Below are 20,594 nucleotides of genomic sequence, written 5' to 3'. Positions count from 1 at the left end.
AGGGTTACAGAAAGCAGGAAACTACAGGCCAGTTAGTCTAACGTCTGTCATAGTGAAAATGCTGGAATCTATTATTAAGGCGGTTTTAACAGGGCATTGAGTTCCATTACCTTAACCATGTGACCTTGATTGCTGTGCAGATAACGGTCAGCACCATGGGATTTATGTTATCTGGGGATTTGTTTTTCATTGTTTGCCCATCGGGTTTGCAATTAAATTTGTGTTGGATATGCAAGGGAATCTCATTTCAGGATGAGGGCACAATGTAGGTAAATATTAAATCCAGGAACAAATCCTAAGTAAAATGGGTGGCAATGTTTGGAAGGAGGTGCAGCTAAGAAAGTGGAAGATGTGAATGATGTTATTGACAATTGAGTGGAATGCATGGCAGCGTCGGGCTTTTGCCAGTCACCTTGGAATCCGGAGCAGGTGGAAACCAACAGCTGTTTCTCTGTGATATGATATGGAGCAAACAACTTTACATCCCCAGCCAGCTCCGTTGGCAAAGTATGCAGTGCTTAATCGCAATGTCGTGGGTGCAGTTTGTGTTCAAATTTTGCTGTTTTACCAGCTCTCCATTCCTGCGGCACTCTCCCTGTGCTGAAACTGAATTGTTCTCCCGCAGGCTTTTGTTAATATCACAATTGCTGGTTTACCAGTGAAACCTGCCCTCCGCTTCACTGGAAGTGTGAGAGACAGGTTTGTAGGTGCAGCCTAATGTGCAATGAATGATGACATTTTTAAAGTGTGAATTTCCAGTCAAACCCCTGTCCCAACAATAGATAAATAAAAACAAGAAATGCTGGAACCACTCAGCAGGTCTGGCAGCATCTGTGGAAAGAGAAGCAGAGTTAACGTTTCGGGTCAGTGACCCTTCTTCGGAACTACAAAACTGCTCAGAGTCACAGAATTAGAATGACCACTTCCTAGGGATCGATAGCGGCGGGATCACATCCAAAGGGATCCCGATGAGAATGATCTGATTAATTCGATTGGGAGAGAAATTAGGGAACTCCTCCTGAACGTTATTCACATCAAATTGAAGACTTGTTTCCTGTGTGATTTGTGTTGGTTTGATGAATGAAATGTTTATGAAAGACAAAGAAAGACAAGGATTGATATATTCAGTGTGGGACAGAAATGGGATGATTGAACGGAGAAGCAACACATTCCCAACAAGAGCACATACAGATGACTGATCCAGAACAGGTCTCTCATCATTTCTTTCTTCACTTGCTCCATTAACAACACTATTGCCTTAAATCATCCTTTGTATATTGAAACAGTCTACTTGAGGGCAGCACAGTGGCGCAGTGGTTAGCACTGCAGCCTCACAGCTCCAGCGACCTGGGTTCAATTCTGGGTACTGCCTGTGTGGAGTTTGCAAGTTCTCCCTGTGTCTGCGTGGGTTCCCTCTGGGTGCTCCGGTTTCCTCCCACATGCCAAAGACTTGCAGGTTGATAGGTTAATTGGCCATTATAAATTGCCTCTAGTATAGGTAGGTGGTAGGGAAATATAGGGACAGGTGGGGATGTGGTAGGAATATGGAATTAGTGTAGGATTAGTATAAATGGGTGGTTGATGGTCGGCACAGACTCGGTGGGCCGAAGGGCCTGTTTCAGTGCTGTATCTCTAAACTATCTAGCAAGGCCAGAAGAATACATTCCATAGGATCGAGGTGTCAATTACTCCCATCCTGAACCCATCAAGGAATGTTTTTGAGTTCAAGGATTATTCTCAAACAAAGAATGTGTGAGGTAGCCACAACCTGGGCCATTGTCAGTCACCACAGGGAGGAAGATCCGTGTCTCCCAACAGAAGCAAGATGTGACTGACTTCTAGATTAAACGGTAGCTCTCTGGAGAGAGAGAGACCCAGAAAAAAGCATCACCAAAGTTTGTCTAGCTGAGAGCTGAGAAAAAATCCAGCAAGCCAAAAAGGAAGGCACCCTGCTGTGAATTCTACATTTCAACATGTGCAGCAGGAATTGGAAGTAATCCCCTGCCTTCAAACTGAAGTTTCAACCAACAGAGAAATTTACAAACACCTCAGGCCTGCAAGTAAAGGGAAATTGACCTCTGGGAAAGTTCAGCAGGTTTACCGTGAACCCCGAAACCCTATCTCACTTCAAACAACTTACCCCTTGTCTGTTTGTGTGTGTGTGTGCGTGTGCGCACATATGAGTGAATGTGCGAGTGGGTGCAGTTGTGACAATTTGTGATTAGGCAAATTGTTCAATAAATAATTCAGCTTCAGTTTTTATAGCTACAAGAAAACCTGTTGCTGTCTGATTATTTGACAAATAAAACACAAGTAAAACCCAAATAGCAAAAACACTTGCTGCAGTTAGGTGGGAGCTGAACAGTGGGAATCACTCACAACCTACACCATGTGACCATAATACTGTGTAGACCTGTCCAGCAGTACTACTTCCTGCGTAGCCCCATCCCATAGTTGCAGGTCCTGGGTATCTCTGTCCAGCAGTGCAAATCCCTGTGTATCCCCACCCTGCAGTGTTAGTCCCTGGGTATCAGCGGCCCACAGTACTAGTTCCTGGGTGTCCCTGCCCCACTGTGCTGGTTCCTGGGTACAGTGCCAAACAACAGACTTGTGAACAAAGTTATAGCTCATGGAATAAATGGGATAGTAGCAACATAGATACAGAATTGGCTGAGTGATAGAAAACAAAGAGTAGTGGTTAATGGATGTTTTTCGGGCTGGAGGAAGGTTTGTAGGTTTGTAGTGGAGTTCCCCAGGGGTCAGTGTTGGAACCCTTGCTTTTTCTGATATATATTAACAACCTAAACCTTGGTGTACAGGACACAATCTCAAAGTTTGCAGATGATACAAAATTTGGAAGCATTGTGGACTGTGAGGAGGATAGTGTAGAAAGAACATAGACAAGTCGGTGGCATGTGTGCCACACTTTAAGAAGGATGTGAAGGCATTAGAGAGGGTGCAGAAAAGAGTAACGAGAATGGTTGCAGGGATGAAGTTAAATAAAAAGGACAAGGCAATAGTGCAGGGTAGCAATACAGGTAATGATAACCAAAGGAAGGACACAGCATACAAGCAGAAGAGTGGATCTGCAAATAAATAAGGTCAGAGTAGGGAAAACTAGTAAAAAGACGAAATTAAAGGCACTTTATCTGAATGTACGCAGCATTCATAACAAGATGGGTAAATTGATAGTACAATAGAATTAAATGGGTATGACATGATAGCCATTTCAGAGAAGTGGTTGCAAGGCGACCCAGGTTGGGAGCTAAATACTAAAGGGTATTTGACATTTCGATAGGATAGGAAGAAAGGAAAAGGAGTTGGAGTAGCTATGTTAATGAAGGATGAGATTAGCAGTGAGAAATGATCTTACCTCAGAAGATCAAGTTGTAGAATCATTGACCGGAATTTTGAATTGGAGTAGCCATATAAATACCGTGGCTACTAGAGCAGGTCAGAGGCTAGGAATCCTGCAGCGAATAACTCACCTCCTGACTCCCCAAATCCTGTCCACCATCTACATACAAAAGTCAGGAGTGTGATGGAAGACTCTCACTTTCCTGGATGGGTGCAGCTCCAACAACACTCAAGAGGCTTAACACCATCCAAGACAAAGCAGCCCGCTTGATTGGCACCCTGTCCACAAACATTCACTCCCTTCACCACTGAAGCACAGTGGCAGCAGTGTGTATCATCTACAAGATGCACTGCAGCAATGCACCAAGGCTCCTTAGACAACAACTTCCAAACTCGCGACCTCTACCACCTAGAAGGACAATGGCAGAAAATGCATGGGAACACCACCATCTGCAAGTTCCCCTCCACGTCACACACCATCTTGACTTGGAACTATATTTCCGTTCCTTCACTGTCGCTGGGTCAAAATCCTGGAACTCGCTTCCTAACAACACTGTGGACGCACCTACCTCACATGGACTGCAGTGGTTCAAGAAAGCAGCTCACCTCCACCTTCTCAAAGGCAATTAGGGGTGGGCAACAAATGCTGACCTGGCCATCCCATGAATGAATTTTAAAAAATCAGTTTGAGTGGGTGGGGATAACAAATAGTAAAGTGAAGAAATCACTGGTGGAAGTAGTTTATAGGCCCCTTAACAGTAGCCACACTGTAGGACAGTATATAAATCAAGAAATAATGGGGGCTTGTAGGCAAGGTACTGCAATAATTGTGGGCAATTTTTAATCTTCATATACATTGGACTAATCAAATTAGCAAAGGTACCCTGGAGAATGAGTTCATTGAGTGTATTATGGACAGTTTCTTGGAACCAACTTAAGAGCAGGTTATTTTAGACCTGGTAATGTGTAATGAGACAGAATGAATAAATGGCCTCGCAGTAAAAGATCCTCCAGGCAACAGTGATTATAAATTCACATTCAGTTTGAGGGTGAGAAGTTTGGGTCTGAAACTAATGTCTTAAACTGAAGTAAAGACAATTGCAAGGGTATGAAGACTGAGTTGGTTAAAATAGAGTGGGAAAATAAATTAAAAGGTAAGAGAGTAGAGAAGCAGTGGCAGACATTTAAGGAGATAGTGCATAACTCTCAACAGAAAGCAGTTAGCCTCACATCTGTCACAGGGAAAATGCTAGAATCCATTATTAACGGCGCTGTTGCAGGATATTTAGACAATCACATTGCAATCAAGCAGAGTCAAGATGGTTTTATCGGAGGGAAATTACGTTTGACAAATTTATTAGAGAAATTTGAGGATGAAACAAGCAGCATGGGTATGAGAAACCAAGAAATTTACTGTCAGCGGATTCACACCAGGGGAGCCCAGTACGCAGGCGCGGGGCTGGATGCTTGTGGCGCATGCGCAGTACCACTTTGATCAGAGCTGTACGAGTACTGGAGACGCTTTTGCAGCGGGTGAGAATCGGCGGGGCGCAGGGGAGGAATGGAGCCGGCGGGAAGGCTTCAGCAACACCTGGTGTAGGCCACAAGCCCCGGATAAGAACCTCCGGGTCCCGCGTTTGCAGCTCCGCGACTCGCCCCCAGGAACAGGTTCACATTGAGCGAGGAGCAGAGCAGATGCGCGGTCATATAATAAAAGCAAAATACTGCAGATGCTGGAAATCTGAAACAAAAACAAGTAATGATGGAAAGACTCAGCAGGTCTGGCAGCATCTGTGGAGACAGAAGCAGAGTTAACGTTTCAGGTCAGTGACCTTTCATTAGAACACCAAGTTGCGCGGCCATCTTGGTGACGGCACAGAGAGTGGGCGGGGCTTCAGGTCCCAGGAACCAGGAGAGAAATTGATTGACAGGTGTCACTCGCGAAGCCTTCCCATGCCCTATTCAGCATTGCCAGGCGTTCTGTGGGCGTGGTGATGCGTACACGCTGCGGCATTTGCTTGGTGACGTCACCGGGTATTTCCTCAGTGGCGGGATTTTTGAAACTTCTGACCCCAGGGCTTTGGAGATCTTTCCAGCTGCAGGAGGTTTTAGTTTGCAGGATCTGGGCATCACTGGCTAGGCCAGCATTTATTGCCCATGCCTAATTGCCCTGAAGAAGGTGGTGGTGAGCCCCCTTCTTGAACTGCTGCATTTTTGGGGTGTAGACATAGCCACAGTGCAGTTCAGAACGGAGTTCCAGGATTTTGACCCAGCAACAGGGAAGGAATGGTGATATACTTGCAAGTCAGGATGGTGTGTGGTTTGATGGGGAACTTGCAGTTGGTGATGTTCCCATGCATTTGCTGCCCTTGTCCCTCTAGATGGTAGAGATCGTGGGTTTGGAAGGTGCTGTTGAAGGAGCCTTGGTATGTTGCTGGAGTGCATCTTGTAGATGGTACACACTGCTGCCACTGTGTGTCAGTGGTGAAGGGAGTGAATGTTGAAGGTAGTAGATGGGGTGTTGATCAAGTGGGCTGCTTTCTCCTGGATGGTGTTGAGCTTCTTGAGTGTTGTTTGAGTTGTACACGTCCATGCAAGTGGAGAGTATTCCATCACGCTCCTGACTTTTGCCTTCTAGATGGTGGTCAGGCTTTGGGGAGTCAGGAGGTGGGTTACTTGCTACAGATTCCCAGCATCTGAGCTGCTCTTGGAGCCACAGTATTCATGTGACTGGTCCACTTCAGTTTTTGGTCAATGGTAACCTTGAGGGTTTTGATGGTGGGGAATTCAGCAATGGTATTACTGTTGAATGTCAAGGGGAGATGGTTAGATTCGCTTTTATTGAAGTTCATCATTGTTTTCTTTCAGCCCACCGAGTCTGTGCCGACCATCAACCACCCATTTATACTAATCCTACATTCCTACCACATCCCCACCTTCCCTATATTCCCCTACCACCTACCTATACTACGGGCAATTTATAATGGCCAATTTACCTATCAACCTGCAAGTCTTTGGCTGTGGGAGGAAACCGGAGCACCCAGCGAAAATCCACGTGGTCACAGGGAGAACTTGCAAACTCCGCACAGGCAGTACCCAGAATTGAACCCGGGTCATTGGAGATGTGAGGCTGCGGTGCTAACCACTGTGCCGCCCCATTGCCTGGCACTTGTGTGGCATGAATGTTACTTGCCACTTATGAGCCCAAGCCTGAATTTTGTCCCAGTCTTGCTGCATTTGGACACGGACTGCTTCAGTATCTGAGGAGTTGTGAATGGTACTGAGCATGAATAGTACAATTATCAGAGAACATTCCCACTTCTGAATTTATGATGGAGAGAAAGTCATTGATGAAGCAGCTGAAGATGGTTGGGCCTAGGACACTACCCTGAGGAACAACTTCAGCAATGTACTTCGGCTAAGAAGATTGGCCTCCAACAACCACAACAACCTTCCTTTGTGCTATGTATGATTCTATCCAGTCAACAGTTTTCCCTCTGATTCCCCTGACTCCATTTTGGCTCAGGCTCCTTGATACCATACTTGGTCAAATGCTGCCTTGCTATCCAGGGCAATCACTCTCACCTCACCTCTGAGTTCAGCTCTTTTGCTCATGTTTGCACTAATGCCTGGAGCCGAGTGGCCCTGGCGGAACCCAAACTGAGCATTGGTGAGCAGCTTATTTCGGTTTAAGTGAGCTCGATAGCACTGTCGAAAATACCTTCCATCACATGGCTGATGATCAAGATTAGACTTGATGTGGTGGTAATTGGCTGGATTGTATTTGTCCTGCTTTTTGTGGATAGGACATATCTGGGCAATTTTCCACATTGTCGGGTAGATGCCAGTGTTGTAGCTTGGCAAGGACTGCGGCTAGTTCTGCAGCACATGTCTTCAGTACTACAGCTGGGATGTTGTCAGGACTCTCGGGCTTTGCAGTATCCAGTGCCTTCAGCTGTTTCTTAATATCACACAGTGTTATCTGTGAGCGGTTCTATGGCTCTGAGGCTGGTGGGCTGCTTTGCTGTGGATCTGAATCCATGTCCATCCATTGCTTTGTTTCACCTTTGCCCTCTCTGATCACCTCTCTGCCATTGTCTAACTTCCTGTCCCTCTAATAATGGCTGTATTTTAGAGATATTTGATATTTTACTGTTACTTCCCCTGACCATGCACTACTGGATTATCAGCTTTATTTTCCCACAGTATCTTTCATGGCCAGGAATTGCTTTTCTTTGTTATAGTCCATTTCTCTTCCACTTCTGGGCTTATATTAACCATCAAAATCTGCACCATTTTTATTCCCTGTAATTTATTCTGCACACCCTGAAATGTTAACTCTGTTTCTCTCTCCACAGATGCTGTCTGACCTGCTTATTTATTTCCAGCATTGTCTTTTTTTATTTCAGATTTCCAGCATCCACAGTATTTTGCTTTTATTTTATTACAGGCTTTGCTCACAGAACCAAGTCGAGAAACACAGACGGACCAGTTAAGAGCTGGTTTGTATCAGGTTGGGTGTTGGATGTGGAAGTCAGTCCCTGGCCTCCTGTGTAGGTCTTTTTTGGTCCATCAGTTTGAGCTGGAGTGGAGATGGAGGAGAAGCTGTTGGATTTAACCTCGAATATTTTTGAATGCTAGTCACCAGCAGCCCAGCATATATTGCCAATTCCCAGTTGCTCCGTGAGAAGGTGATGTTGGGCTGCCTTCTTGATCTGCTGCAGTCCTTGTAGTGAAGGTGCTTCCACAATGCTGTTAGGTAAGCAGTTACAGAATATTCACCCAGCAATGATGAAGGAACGGCGATATGTGTCCAAGTCAGGATGGTGTATCACTTGGAGGTGGTGGTGTTCCAATGCACCTGCTTCCCTTGTCCTTTTATCTTGGGGAAATTGCAGGTCTGGAAGTTTCTGACAGAGTTCTGGTCGAGTTGCAGATGTAGAAAGTTCCTCTCCTTCTCCCCCACCCTCCTCCCTCTCTCTCTTCTCCATAGAGGTTGGTGTTTTGTGTAGGCCCAAACTGGATGGCAGGTTCCCTTCCCTGAAGGACATGAGTGAACCAGTTAGGTTTTTATGTCAATTTGTTAGCATTGATGGTCACTTTTTCCGAGTGCAGCCCCCACAAAATACCAGATTGATTCAGCTCAGTTTCACAACCTGCTTTTGTATTTTTGTCAGTAGATGGGAAACTCAAACCTACCATCACATCAAGATCTGAAAGAGTCACTCAATTTATCCTAACCTGAGTATCGTTGGCCTTTGAACATGGAATCAAAAAGCACTGATCAAAGCAGGGAAAAACCATACATGTGCTCTGTGTGTGGACAAGGCTTCAACCGATCAACTGGCCTTTTGAGACATAAGAGCAGCCACACCGGGGAGAAACCGTGTAAATGTGGAGACTGTGGGAAGGGATTCCATTACCCGTCTGAACTGGAAATTCATCGACGCACTCACACTGGAGAAAGGCCATTCACCTGCTCGGACTGTGGGAAGGGATTCACTCGGTCATCCAGTCTCCATACACATCAGCGAGCTCATACTGAAGAAAGAGAGTTTAAATGCTCAAGCTGCAACAAAAGCTTAAAAAGCGCACATTCACTGAGGGAGCACCAGCGCATTCATACCAGTTCCACACCGTTCAGCTGCTCTCACTGTGGGAAGAGGTTCAGGCGATTATTTGCCGTGCTTCAACACCAGCGGCTTCACACCCGCGAGAGGCTGTGCAACTGCTCCGTGTGTGGGAAGGGATTCACTCGGTTATCCAACCTCCACAGACACCGACAGGTTCACACCGGGGAGAGGCCGTTCACCTGCTCTGTGTGTGGGAAGGGATTCTCTCAGTCATCCAACCTCCAGACACACAAGCGAATTCACACCGGGGAGAGGCCATTCACCTGCTCTGTGTGTGGGAAGGGATTTACTCAGTTATCCAGCCTTCATACACACCAGCGAGTTCACACCGGGGAGAGGCCGTTCACCTGCTCCGTGTGTGGGAAGGGATTCACTCATTCATCCAGCCTCCATACACATCAGCGAATTCACACCGCAGAGAGGCCGTTCACCTGCTCCTCGTGTGGAAAGGGATTCATTACTTCATCCAGCCTGTTGACACACCGGCGAGTTCACACTGACTGCGGCATTGGGTTCAGGCGATCGTCTGATCTCACTGAACACCAGCGCACTCACACGGGGAAGAGGCAGTTTACCTGCTCTGTCTGTGGGAAGGGATTCACTACGTCATCCAATGTGCTGAGACATGAGCGAGGTCACACTGGGAAGAGGCTGTTCACCTGCTCTAAGTGTGGCAAGGGATTCACTCAGTCATCCCACCTTACTACACATCGACGTGTTCACACCAATAAGAGACCTTTTAAATGTTCTGACTGTGAGAGGAGATTTAAAAGCAAACAGGGTCTGCAGAGACACCAGCGAGTTCACACTGGGGAGAGGCCATTTACTTGCTGCTTGTGTGGAAAGGGATACATTGAGTCATCCAGCCTGCTGAGGCACCAGCGAGTTCACACTGGAGAAAGGCCATTCACCTGCACCGAGTGTGGGACGGGATTCACTGAGTCATCTGACCTACAGAAACACCAGTGAGTTCACAAGTGACTGCAGGGATTGGATTCTGCTGTTATTGCTGCTGTTAATCACATGCTGGACTGACCATGTTCATTCTGACAGTTGGAATTTGTTTCTGCTGATGTTAATAACCCCAATAACGGGGCTGGAGTTTAATATCCTGGATAAATGCCAAATAAATCAGTTTTGATTTAAACACATTGTTGTAGAATTTTGTCTTTCCCACCTGAGTGTTTAGCATTACCTGGCTGGAGCTCAAAGGACAATCTGCGGGGAGGATCGTACAGCAGGAACAGAACTTCAGCCTGGACACGGCCCTTCAGGGCAACACTGAAAGGGACAAACGGCACTTTGGTCTTTCACGTCTCTCTTCACTGACAGTAAAGCTCCCGTGCGGGTTAATCCTGAGGCCTGTAAGAAATGTGTCCCAGCCACTCTCTTCCATGGTTCAGAGCTCCTAAGCACGGAACAGAAGGCTCCTTTACAACTGTGTTTAGAGTCAGGAAGAACAACAGTGAATGCTGGAAACGTGCTGTCAAATCAGAGACTGGTGTAAAACTGTGATCTATTCCTGACTGAAAGTGAAACGGCAGGTTTAAGTTTCCAGTCTGAAAAGCACTATTGTAATATGTTTGTGTGACACTCCTCAGTCCATCATTTTAGCACAAGTGATACTTCATTTCAAATAAACCTTTTGAAACTAAATAAAGTGTGGATTAAAATAGCAGGCGGAGGAGTTTAAAGGAACCTGTGAAGTGCTGGTAAAATTGTACAACAGACATCTGATCTCCAGATAAAGAACGACCTGCAGTGTGTTTCCAGGAATTCCCTGCTTTATTGATGTGTGAGTGTTAGATACCAGGATAACTAAAAATACACGGAACATCCACAGGGATGCGATCCCGACAGTTACTCTGGGATCACTCCCACTGTTGTAGGCTCAGGGGGTGGGGCCTCCAGGAGTAGACTGTATTAAACCTGGGTTTCAGTATCCTGCCAAATATATGGTGAGGAACCAGGGGAATCCTTACTAAGGAACTGTCTGAGGTTTTACCTGCCAGCGTAGGTCTAGGGGTGAATGATGCCTGACTCCTTGAACTGTCTTACATTGAACACAGTTTGGATCAAGATGAATTCAGTTTCCAGGAGAATAGGGACAAATATCACCCACAATTGAGGGAGACAAGAGCAGCCATTAGAGAAGCTGAGACCCCTTTGGAAAAGAAGATGGTGCACAATTGCAGTAATAATAAAAGTTTTTCCATCTATGTCAGGAGTGAGAAGATGGTAAAAGATGGTTTCGAGCCATTGAGACACAGTTCAGGACAGATTAAAACAGATTGCCAGGCTATGACAGAGCTGTTAAATGACTATTTCACATCAGTCTGTACTCCTGTGGATGATGCTCAGATTCCCGCTGTGGGATGTGCTGTCGACAGTAACATCATAAATATTAAAATAGAAAGGGATTGTCATCCTGGATAAAATAGGAAATCTCAAACTAGATGGTGCTCCAGGTTCAGATGATATCCACCCAAGGGTCTTTAAAGAGATGGGACGGGTGCTCTGTGAGCTCCTTGCCCGTATCTTCAACAGCTCAATAGAGTCAGGGATTGTTTCCTGAAATTGGAAGGAAGCTCACGTAGTTCCCATTTTCCAAATCGGGGACAAATCCGAGCCAGGGAACTACAGGCCCATCAGTGTGAACTCGATCACAGGGAAGATGCTTGAAGGATCCTAAGAGATGCTGTTTCTGATCACTGGGGAAGAGAAGGAGCCATTAGAGACACAACACGGTTTCCAGAAAAAGAAGTTTGCGTCTTCGAATCTTGTTTGTGTTTTGTGAACTTGTATTTACAGAGGGTTGTGGGTCTGGAGGAGGTTACAGAGAGACTGAGGGTCCGGTTGACATTGTCTACCTCAAGGGTGTTAAACTCATTTTCCATGGTGGGTCTGATCTGGTATCCTGGCACTGGGTGAGGGCCACATTCAGCAGAAATTATTAAAATAGAACTAGATGCAGATAAACTATATCGATACTCACTGACATTTACATTTTATTCCCTGCTCCTCCCGATACCCGGCACCTCTTAGCGTGAACCATCACATCAACACTTGGAGAAAATGACTGGGCTCAGGCTTGTCTTGGATAAAACACAAGGACCATTTGTCATCACAGAATCATAGAAATTTACAGCACAGAAGGAGGCCATTCAGCCCATCGTATCTGTGCCAGTGAAAAGCAATTATTCAGTCTAATGCCACTTTCCAGCCCTTGGTTACAGCATCTCAAGTGTATATCCCAATCATTTTTAAACAAGCTAAGGGTTTCTGCCTCTCCCACTCTTTTAGGGAGTGAGTTTCAGACCCCCACCACCCTCTGGGTGAAAAAACCCAACCCCTCTCTAATCCTACCAATTATTTTAAATCTACACCTCCTGTATATTGACCTCTCTGCTGAGTGAAATGTCCTTCCTAACCAATCTATCTAGGCCCCTCATAATTTTACACACCTCTATTTAATCTCAGCTTCCTCCGTTCCAAAGAAAACAACCCCAGCCTATTCAATTTTCACCTCATAACTAAAATTCTCCAGTCCTGGCATCATCGTAAACCTCCTCTGTACTGTCTCTGGTGTGATCACATCTTTCCTGTAATGCAGTGACCAGAACTGTAAACAGTTCTCTAGCTGTGGTCTAACTAGTGTTTTGTTCCAGCATAATCACTCTCCCATCTTCCATTGACTTCGATGTAATGGAAACTGACATTTGGAACCTGTCAGCATTTGAACGATATTTACAAATGATTCGAGGGTTCCTTCCAGTTGGAACTGTTTTCTGTTCTGTCCCCTCGAGGTGTTAAAGAACAGACATTCTTGAGTGCACAGTTGGGAAGATGGTGGCACAGTGGTTATATCACTGGATAATACCCTGGGGGCATGGGTTCAAACTCCACCATGGCAGCTGGTGGAATTTAAATTCCAATAATTAAAAAATCTGGAATTGAAAGTTAGTCTTAGTGATGGTGATATGAAACTATCATGGATTGTTGTAAAAACCCATCTGGTTCACCAATGTCCCTGAGGGAAAGAAATTACTCTGTCCTTACCCTGGTCTGGCCTACATGTGACTGCAGACGCAAGGCAATTTTGTAAGATAGTTCACTGCTTGGTGTAATGTCTTAAAAAGTATAAGCTTAATTAGAAGTGATTATAAGTAATAATGCTTTAAAACATTGTTAAAGTAACTATATGTGTAAGCTCAGTTAAACATGGTTTGAGGCTAGAAGCAAGCCTGATGCTGAGCCAAGGTTATATGAAAAAAAGTGGCAGGGCAGCGAAAAAGAAACCTCGAGTTAAATATGAAAACAATGTAGAGGTATGTTTGAAACTAACAGATAATGAAAAACAGAACATTAAGTTATAATTAAAACAGAAGGTTGAAACCTTCTTAGATCTGTTTTCACTAGAGTAAAAGACATTGCTGTAACTCATGTAACAACTGTTTGGATGAAGTTTATGGATAAGGAATAAGTAAGTTGCAAGAAAATGGAACAAAGTGATACTAGAAAATTAAGCGTAAATTTAAAGTTTTAAAAAATGATGATTAAACAGAATGAGTGAGGTAGCCCAGTCAGTTGTCACGTAGACTCAAAGGAGAAAAAAGGATATAAAAGTACAGCTATTGAACATGAGAAGCAGCACAAAAATCCCAGAGGAAGAAATAAGAGAATTTTCAGTCAACAGAACACAGCAAGAGAAAGAGAGACCGTGCCACACTCACTTGGGAGCGCTACCGCTGAGGTTCTGAGGATCAGACTGTGATTATTGTCTTTGTTAAGTATTACTTCTTTGCACTGAATGTAAACTACTTAATAAATCTGCTGTACTTATAACCAACGTATTGCTGTACCCGCAGTTCTGACTGTGAGCACAAGGCTGTCACTATCACACTGTTTCCTTGTTTCACACCTCCACACAAAGACACATCCACTTTCTACACAATTGCAGCAGACATGAGCAAGGATGTGAGGCCCATTGATCTATACCCACATTTCATAACAGCAAAGGTTATACTGAGACAAAGGTTCAGTTATATTCCATTACAGGTCTCAGTCTGTCGGCTCCTGTTAAATATATTTCCCGAGTGGATTTAAATTTAAACCAGGTTTGCAGGTGTGCTGCTCTATTCACACATCGAAGGTGAGAGAGATGGTGTGGGACACAGATTAAGTCCAGCAGCTGAAAGTGATTAACAAACTAGGCTTTGTGTTTCATGATCCTGGGCATGTTACCAATACTTTCCCTGGATCCCAAGGCTAGGAGAAGAATTCTGGAAAGTATGGGGAGCTGGGACTTGTTCATGAGAGTAACCGATGGTATGAGAACTGAAATAATCTAGAGTTGGAAAGGAGAAAAGGCTCAAAAATGGAGCAGTCACTTATCGTGGAGAAATATAGAACACAACACACGAATTTCCACTAAAACTGATTTATTTGACAGAGATCCAGAATATTAAACTCCAGCCCAGTTAAAGGGGTTATTAATATCAGCAAAAACAAAGGATGTGATTAACATCATACAGTCACATGTTAACCTACTGGTGTGTCAGCAGGTGAGATGATTGAGCGAATCCTTTCCCACACAAGGAGCAGATGAATGGTCTCTCCCCAGTGTGAACTCGCTGATGTTGAATCAGGTGAGTTGATTGTCTGAATCTCTTCTCACAGTGAGAGCAACTGAACGGTCTCTCATCAGCGTGAACAAGCTGGTGTTTAATTAGATCTGGTGAGATTTTAAAGTGATTCCTACAGTCTGGCCATTTAAAAGGCCTCATTTGCATGAACTTGCTGGTGTAACTGGAGGTTGGATGACAGAGCAAATCCCTTCCCACACACGGAGCAGGTGAACGGCCTCTCCCCAGTGTGACTGTGCCGATGAGTTCCAGCTGGGATGGACAACTGAATCCCTTCCCACAATCCCCACATTTCCATCGTTTCTCTGTGGTGCGGGTATTTTTGTGTCTGTCCAGGTTGGATGATCAGTTGAAGCCTCATCCACACACACAACACAGTGTGAATGGTGCGATGTTTTTTCAGTCTGTGTAACAAGTTAAAGCTCTTTCCACAGTCAGTGCACTGGAACACTCTCACTCGGGTGTGTGTGTCTTGGTGCTTTCCCAGTTACAGTGATGTTTGAAATTTTTTCCCACAAACAGAAGAGACAAACAAACATTTCCCCTTCCACATTCAAAGGATGATGATATTCAGGTCCTGCTGAATCAAGTGACTCTGTCTCATCTTGATGTGATGTTTGGTTTGAGTTTCCCGTCTGCAAATCCTCCCCTTCTAATACCCTGTCAAAGAAGTTTACAAACATCACTGTCAGTACAGGATAGAAATTCAGAACAGATACTTCTAATCTCGATGCAACATTCTTTCCTCTCTCATTTCTCAAAACTGTAAATTCCCATCCCACAAACTCTCCCTCCTCCCTGTGCTGAAATCCAAACCCATCGCACCATCTCCAACATTTTACCTGTCAGCCAACTTTTCTATCCTCCCCTGAAGGTGCTGACTCTGGTTGGGTTCAGTTCTATACTCACTGGTTCCTCTCTCTCTCTCCTCCCCTGAAGATGTTGACTCTGTCTGGGTTTATGTGCTCTCTCCCCTTCCTCTAAGACTCTGGCCCTCCCTGGTTCATTGTCATGTCTCACAGTTATGGAGATGGTCTCTCCTTGACCACTCTCCATTTCTCCTTCTTATACAGACACTCCCTGATCATCACTATTTCATATAATACAGCAAAGAAGGAGACCATTCAGTCCATCGTGCCTGTGCTGGCTCTCTGAAATAGCAATCCAATTAATCTCATTACGCTCAGTCCGCAAGCAAACCGATTTTAACTTACCACCCTGCTCTCATGCCCATATTTCAGTCCTTAGCCTGCTGCAGTGTTCCAGTGAAGCTCAATGTAAACTCGCGGAACAGCACCTAATCTACCGATTGGGAACTCTACAGCCTTCTGGACTCAACATTGAGTTCAACAATTTCAGACCATGACTGCCATTTTGATTGTATTTTTTCACCATGTGCCAGTCTTAAATTTGTTTTCATGTTTTTGCTTTTGAACAGAGCTGTTCATTATTCCAACATTAACATGCTCTCTGGATGAATACTTTGTGTTTTGTTCCATGACGTCCCGTCATTTAATCTCTCTTGCCCTCTGCCCTATCACAGACCATCCCTTTTGTTCTTCTTCCCACTCCCACCCCCCTTTCACTTGCTCAAAGACTGTTACATTTCTAACCTTTGCCAGTTCTGATGAACGGTCACAGACCTGAAATGTAAACTTGTTTCTCTCTCTACAGATGCTGCCAGACCTGCTGAGTATTTCCAGTACTTTTTATTTCAATTATCGTCGCATTCCTTTACGCTTTCCCCATAGTCTTGGAAAATTTCCCCTTTTGAAAGTTTTATTGAGTCTGCTTGGGCCCAAGCCCAAGAACAGGCCTAGAGAGAACCCATCAAAGAAGTTTTGAGTCAGCAACCTGCAAGCCTCATATTGCAGAGATAGATATCAAGCAACCTTACAGACTAGACTGGAACATCCTGATCTCATTGCTGATTCCACTCCAGAAGAACTCTAGGAACACATCAAAGCTGGATACTTCTAATGAGGTCGTCGGACCCAGCACCAAGAAGAATAGGGACTGATTTGATAAAAATGACACGGAAATTCAACATCTGCTAAAAATAAAAAGGTCAGCTCACCTGGCTCAGCCAAGAGCAAAAGACAGCCGACCGTCAAGCATGCAGCACCCTTTAATGTAAACTGAGGAACATCCAAAATGACTGGTGGATCGCACTTGCGGAAAAAACTCAACTGTATGCTGATACTGGCGACATAAGAAGCACTAAAATCTGTCTATGGACCAGCATATCAAACCCAAAACCCCCTGAGCAGAGCCGATGGCAAGACCATACACACCCGTAAGGACTCAGTTCTGGATCACTGGTTGGAGCACTTTGAAATTCTCTTCAGTGCCAAGTGCACAGTGCATGATACTGCCATCAATCGCATCCAACAACAGCCCATCAAAGAAGAACTGGAGGAGAGCCCAACTCTGGAGGAAACTGTGACCACTATCAACCAGATGAAGAACAATGAAGCCCCTGAAGTCGATGGAATTCCACCCGAAGCCTTGAAGCATGATGGCCCTGCCCTATACACCAAGTTCCATGAGATTTTTATGGCCTGCTGGGAAGAGGACAGGATTCCACCGGATCTTCGTGATGCCATTATCACACTTTGTACAAAAACAAAGGAGAAAAATCAGACTGCTCCAACTACCGTGGGATCATCACCTTTCTATTGCTGGGAAGATCCTGACTAGAATACTATGAACAGGTTTGTGCCTACCATTGCAGAGGAAAACCTCCCACAGAGAGCCAATGTGGTTCCAGAACACACAGAGGCAACAGAGACATGGTATTTGCACTCAGACAATTACAAGAACAGTGTTGTGAGCAAAACAAAAGCCTATACATCACTTTTGTTGACCTCACCAAGGCATTCGACACTGTCAGCAGAGATAGACTTTGGAAAATCCTTGAAAAACTTGGGACGTCCACCCAGGTTCCTAGCCATGGTGAAGCAGTTTCATGAAAATCAGTATGGACAAGTCAAGCAAACCAGCAACCTCTCGAGTCCTTTCTGAATCTCCAATGGCGTGAAGCAGGGATGTGTGCTGGCCCCGACCCCATTCATCATCTTTTTCAGCATGATGCTGCAGCAGACAATGGAAGACCTTAAGGAGGGAGTTCATATACTCTTCCAGACTGATGGAGGTCTCTTCAACCTCAGGCGTCTTCAGGCACACACAAAGACACAAGAAAAACTCACCCGTGAACTTCTTTTCGACGATGACGGTGCCACATCGGCCATCGCCAGTGTGAAGTGCAGGCCACAGATTGTGATGCCTGGAGATGCTACATCAGGAGGGCTACAGGCACCTTTGAGACTGAGCAAAGAACCAGAGTGAAAGAAATAAGGACAGATCCAATTTCCCCCAGCAGTAACTGCACCTTTACTTGTACCCGCTGTGGGAGAATCTGCCGGTCACTTATTGGCCTGACTAGTCACCAGCGGGCCTGCAACCGATGACTACAACCTTCTCAAAAACTTTGTCTGCGAAGAAATGCCAAATGCCATACGAATTTAATAAAGTACTTTTATCTCGCCAGTACCAGTTTAAACTACTGACCCAGTTTAGAAAGGAAAAAAAATTAAAACTCATCCAGTCACCTACCTGCTCCCTAATTGATGTCTCTGGGCTTCAGCTCTTAGGTCTCACAGTCTCCGGCTCCCTCTCTTGGATCACTGCTTGTTCTGTAAAAGACCAGAACAGCACCTCCTCCCTCACTGTACCAAAGTCCCACACTTAGCAAATTCCTGAGTTCAGCTCTCTGTCTCACAGTTGAGCAGATCTTTGTGCTACTTACTTTGTGTATTAGCAAATCCTCCTGTATTTACACTAGCTAGAACTCCACAGACCTGAATCATGCCCTGCTGACTAGGGAACCAGTTCTAACTAGCTAACTAAGTAAATAACTGTGCAGCTGACACTAGCAGGCAGCTTGTTTACCACTGACTAAGACTAAAAGGAATTACAATTTAATGTGAAAGTCAAGTTAAACGCTAAATGGAAACTTGACTAGATTTTAGAAAGAGATCAACCCTTGTAATACCTGCACTTACCAAATTCCCAAATTAAACATTCTGTCACGCACTCAGTGTTGGTTCTGTTACATTAATCCAGAGGCTGTGAGTTTGAATCCTGCCATGGCAGTTTGAGAATTGGAAGTCAAAATCTGGAAATACAAAAGCTGGTTGTCAGTAGAAGTGACCATGAAGCTGCTGGATTGCAGAAGAAAGTTCATTTATACAGCACCTTTCCCGACCTCAGGGTGTTCCAAAGCATTTTACCGCCAATTAGGCACCTTTAAAATGTGTACTCACTTTTGTAATGTAGGGTAATGTGGGCAGCCCAAGTTGTACACAGCAAGATCCCACAAAACAGTAAAGGGATAAAGAACCAGATAGTCCACTTTTCCATAATTAGCGTAAAATTGGTTCATCAATGCCCCTCGATGGATGGAAACCTGCTGTCCTTACCCAGTCTGGGCCTGTATATGCGACTGAAGTCTTACACTGACATAGTTGACTATTAACTGCCCCTAAAGTGGCCAAATGAGCCACTCAGTCGTATGAAACCAGTTCAAGGAGGCGGCCGCCCACCACCAGCACCTTCTCAAGGGGTGACTAGGGACAGGGTAATAAATACCAGCTTTGCCAGCGATGCCCACATCCCATGAATGAATTAGTAAAAACTTGCAGCCAGTCCTTTCCTCGAAGGGACTGGTGGAAAATCTGAAGCCCACTCACTGGAGACACCAAAACCCATCCAAGCTCAGTAATTATCAACCAGGTTTTCTCGCACCCATTGCCTCCCCCTCAAAGGCTGTGACATTAAAATGCCCGTGTTTCAGTGTTTTGGGTGGCCCCAGTCAGAGTGGTGTCCTCCCCAGGAGAGAAGCCAGCCTGTCGGCTACCACTCGAGCCCCAGGCTCTCTCCGCGGCCTTGCTCCTGGCCGCTCACCTGCTGCTGCTCAACTCGAGCCCGATGGTCCACCTGCGCCGGCCCACGCCGTTACTAAGCCCCGCCCCCGCAGCCATGGCAACGCCGGCGACCGTTAACCGTTTCCCGCTCAAACTTCACGAAGCGAAAAAAAATCCTCCGCGCGCCTCCGACAATCACCACTCGCGCACGCGCAGCTGCTCCGCTCTGGGAAAAATGTCAAACCCCGCCCCCATCGTCGCCATCCTTGTTCGGGGCAAATCTGCACGAACGCGCGATTAAACCAGGCGAAATGAAGCATCGCAGCCCCGTAGAAAGATGGACGTCACTCCCAAAAAGGACATTTCACAATATTGCTTGTTTTGTCAAAAATGTATTTATCTTTTGCAAGTTACGGTGAACCTTATTTGCAGTTCTTCTTGGGCAAAATATTGTGCAGTTATATTTTAATTTTAATGTTGATTTACCTGTACCCATTCATCTCTCTTTACAAAGATGTCTGAAATCTCTGAACCTGCCTTTGGGGTTTTCAATGGCGGGTTGGTTGACATCCTTCCATCAACAGAAAGATGATGGACTCGCAGCAAACAATCCATTTAAGTGGGTTGTCTTCTCTTGGTTCACCTTTGTTGATGCTGTGAAGGCCAATCCTAGACAGGCAGGTTCTGCCACAAGTGCTGCAGGTGAAGCTGCCGAGTGACGCTGTGAGTTGTTGTTTTTGACGTTGGCATCTGTTGTGAAGCTGCTGTAGCAACTGGTCATCGTGGTCGTGCAAACCATTCCACAGAATGTGTCACCATTTCCCTCTTTCGTCAGCTAGTGACTCCGCGGTACGATAGTCGACATTTGGCCTTCGTGTCACATTTGTAAGCAGCCTTGAAGCGGAGCTTTGGGCGCCTGACTGGACATCTGGCCCCGGCTACCTCACCATACAGAAGGTCCTTGGGTATGCGACCGTCTTCCATCCTGCGGACATGTCTGATCATTCCCCGTTGAAAGTGAATGTGCCTTATTC

The 20,594-nt window shown here is 45.4% G+C and overlaps 1 long non-coding RNA gene across 2 annotated transcripts; it reads right to left on the bottom strand.

Annotated features, from left to right (window-relative positions):
* Window positions 1-14,414: 14,414 nt before the first annotated feature.
* Window positions 14,415-20,594, bottom strand: LOC137349080 (uncharacterized). 2 transcript variants are annotated; one of them, XR_010969232.1, is made up of 3 exons: window positions 19,601-20,594; window positions 18,700-18,812; window positions 14,415-15,295 (listed from the first exon to the last, which is right to left on the bottom strand). It is a non-coding gene; the product is annotated as an uncharacterized lncRNA (long non-coding RNA). The 2 variants fall into 2 exon arrangements; XR_010969233.1 differs by lacking the exon at window positions 19,601-20,594 and adding an exon at window positions 18,961-19,593.

This window comes from Heterodontus francisci, chromosome 34 (genome assembly GCF_036365525.1).
Source record: "Heterodontus francisci isolate sHetFra1 chromosome 34, sHetFra1.hap1, whole genome shotgun sequence".
In the NCBI taxonomy this organism is placed as follows: Eukaryota; Metazoa; Chordata; class Chondrichthyes; order Heterodontiformes; family Heterodontidae; genus Heterodontus; species Heterodontus francisci.
The sequence above is the reverse complement of the archived record's forward strand: the minus strand, read 5'-3'. Positions and strand labels throughout refer to the sequence as shown.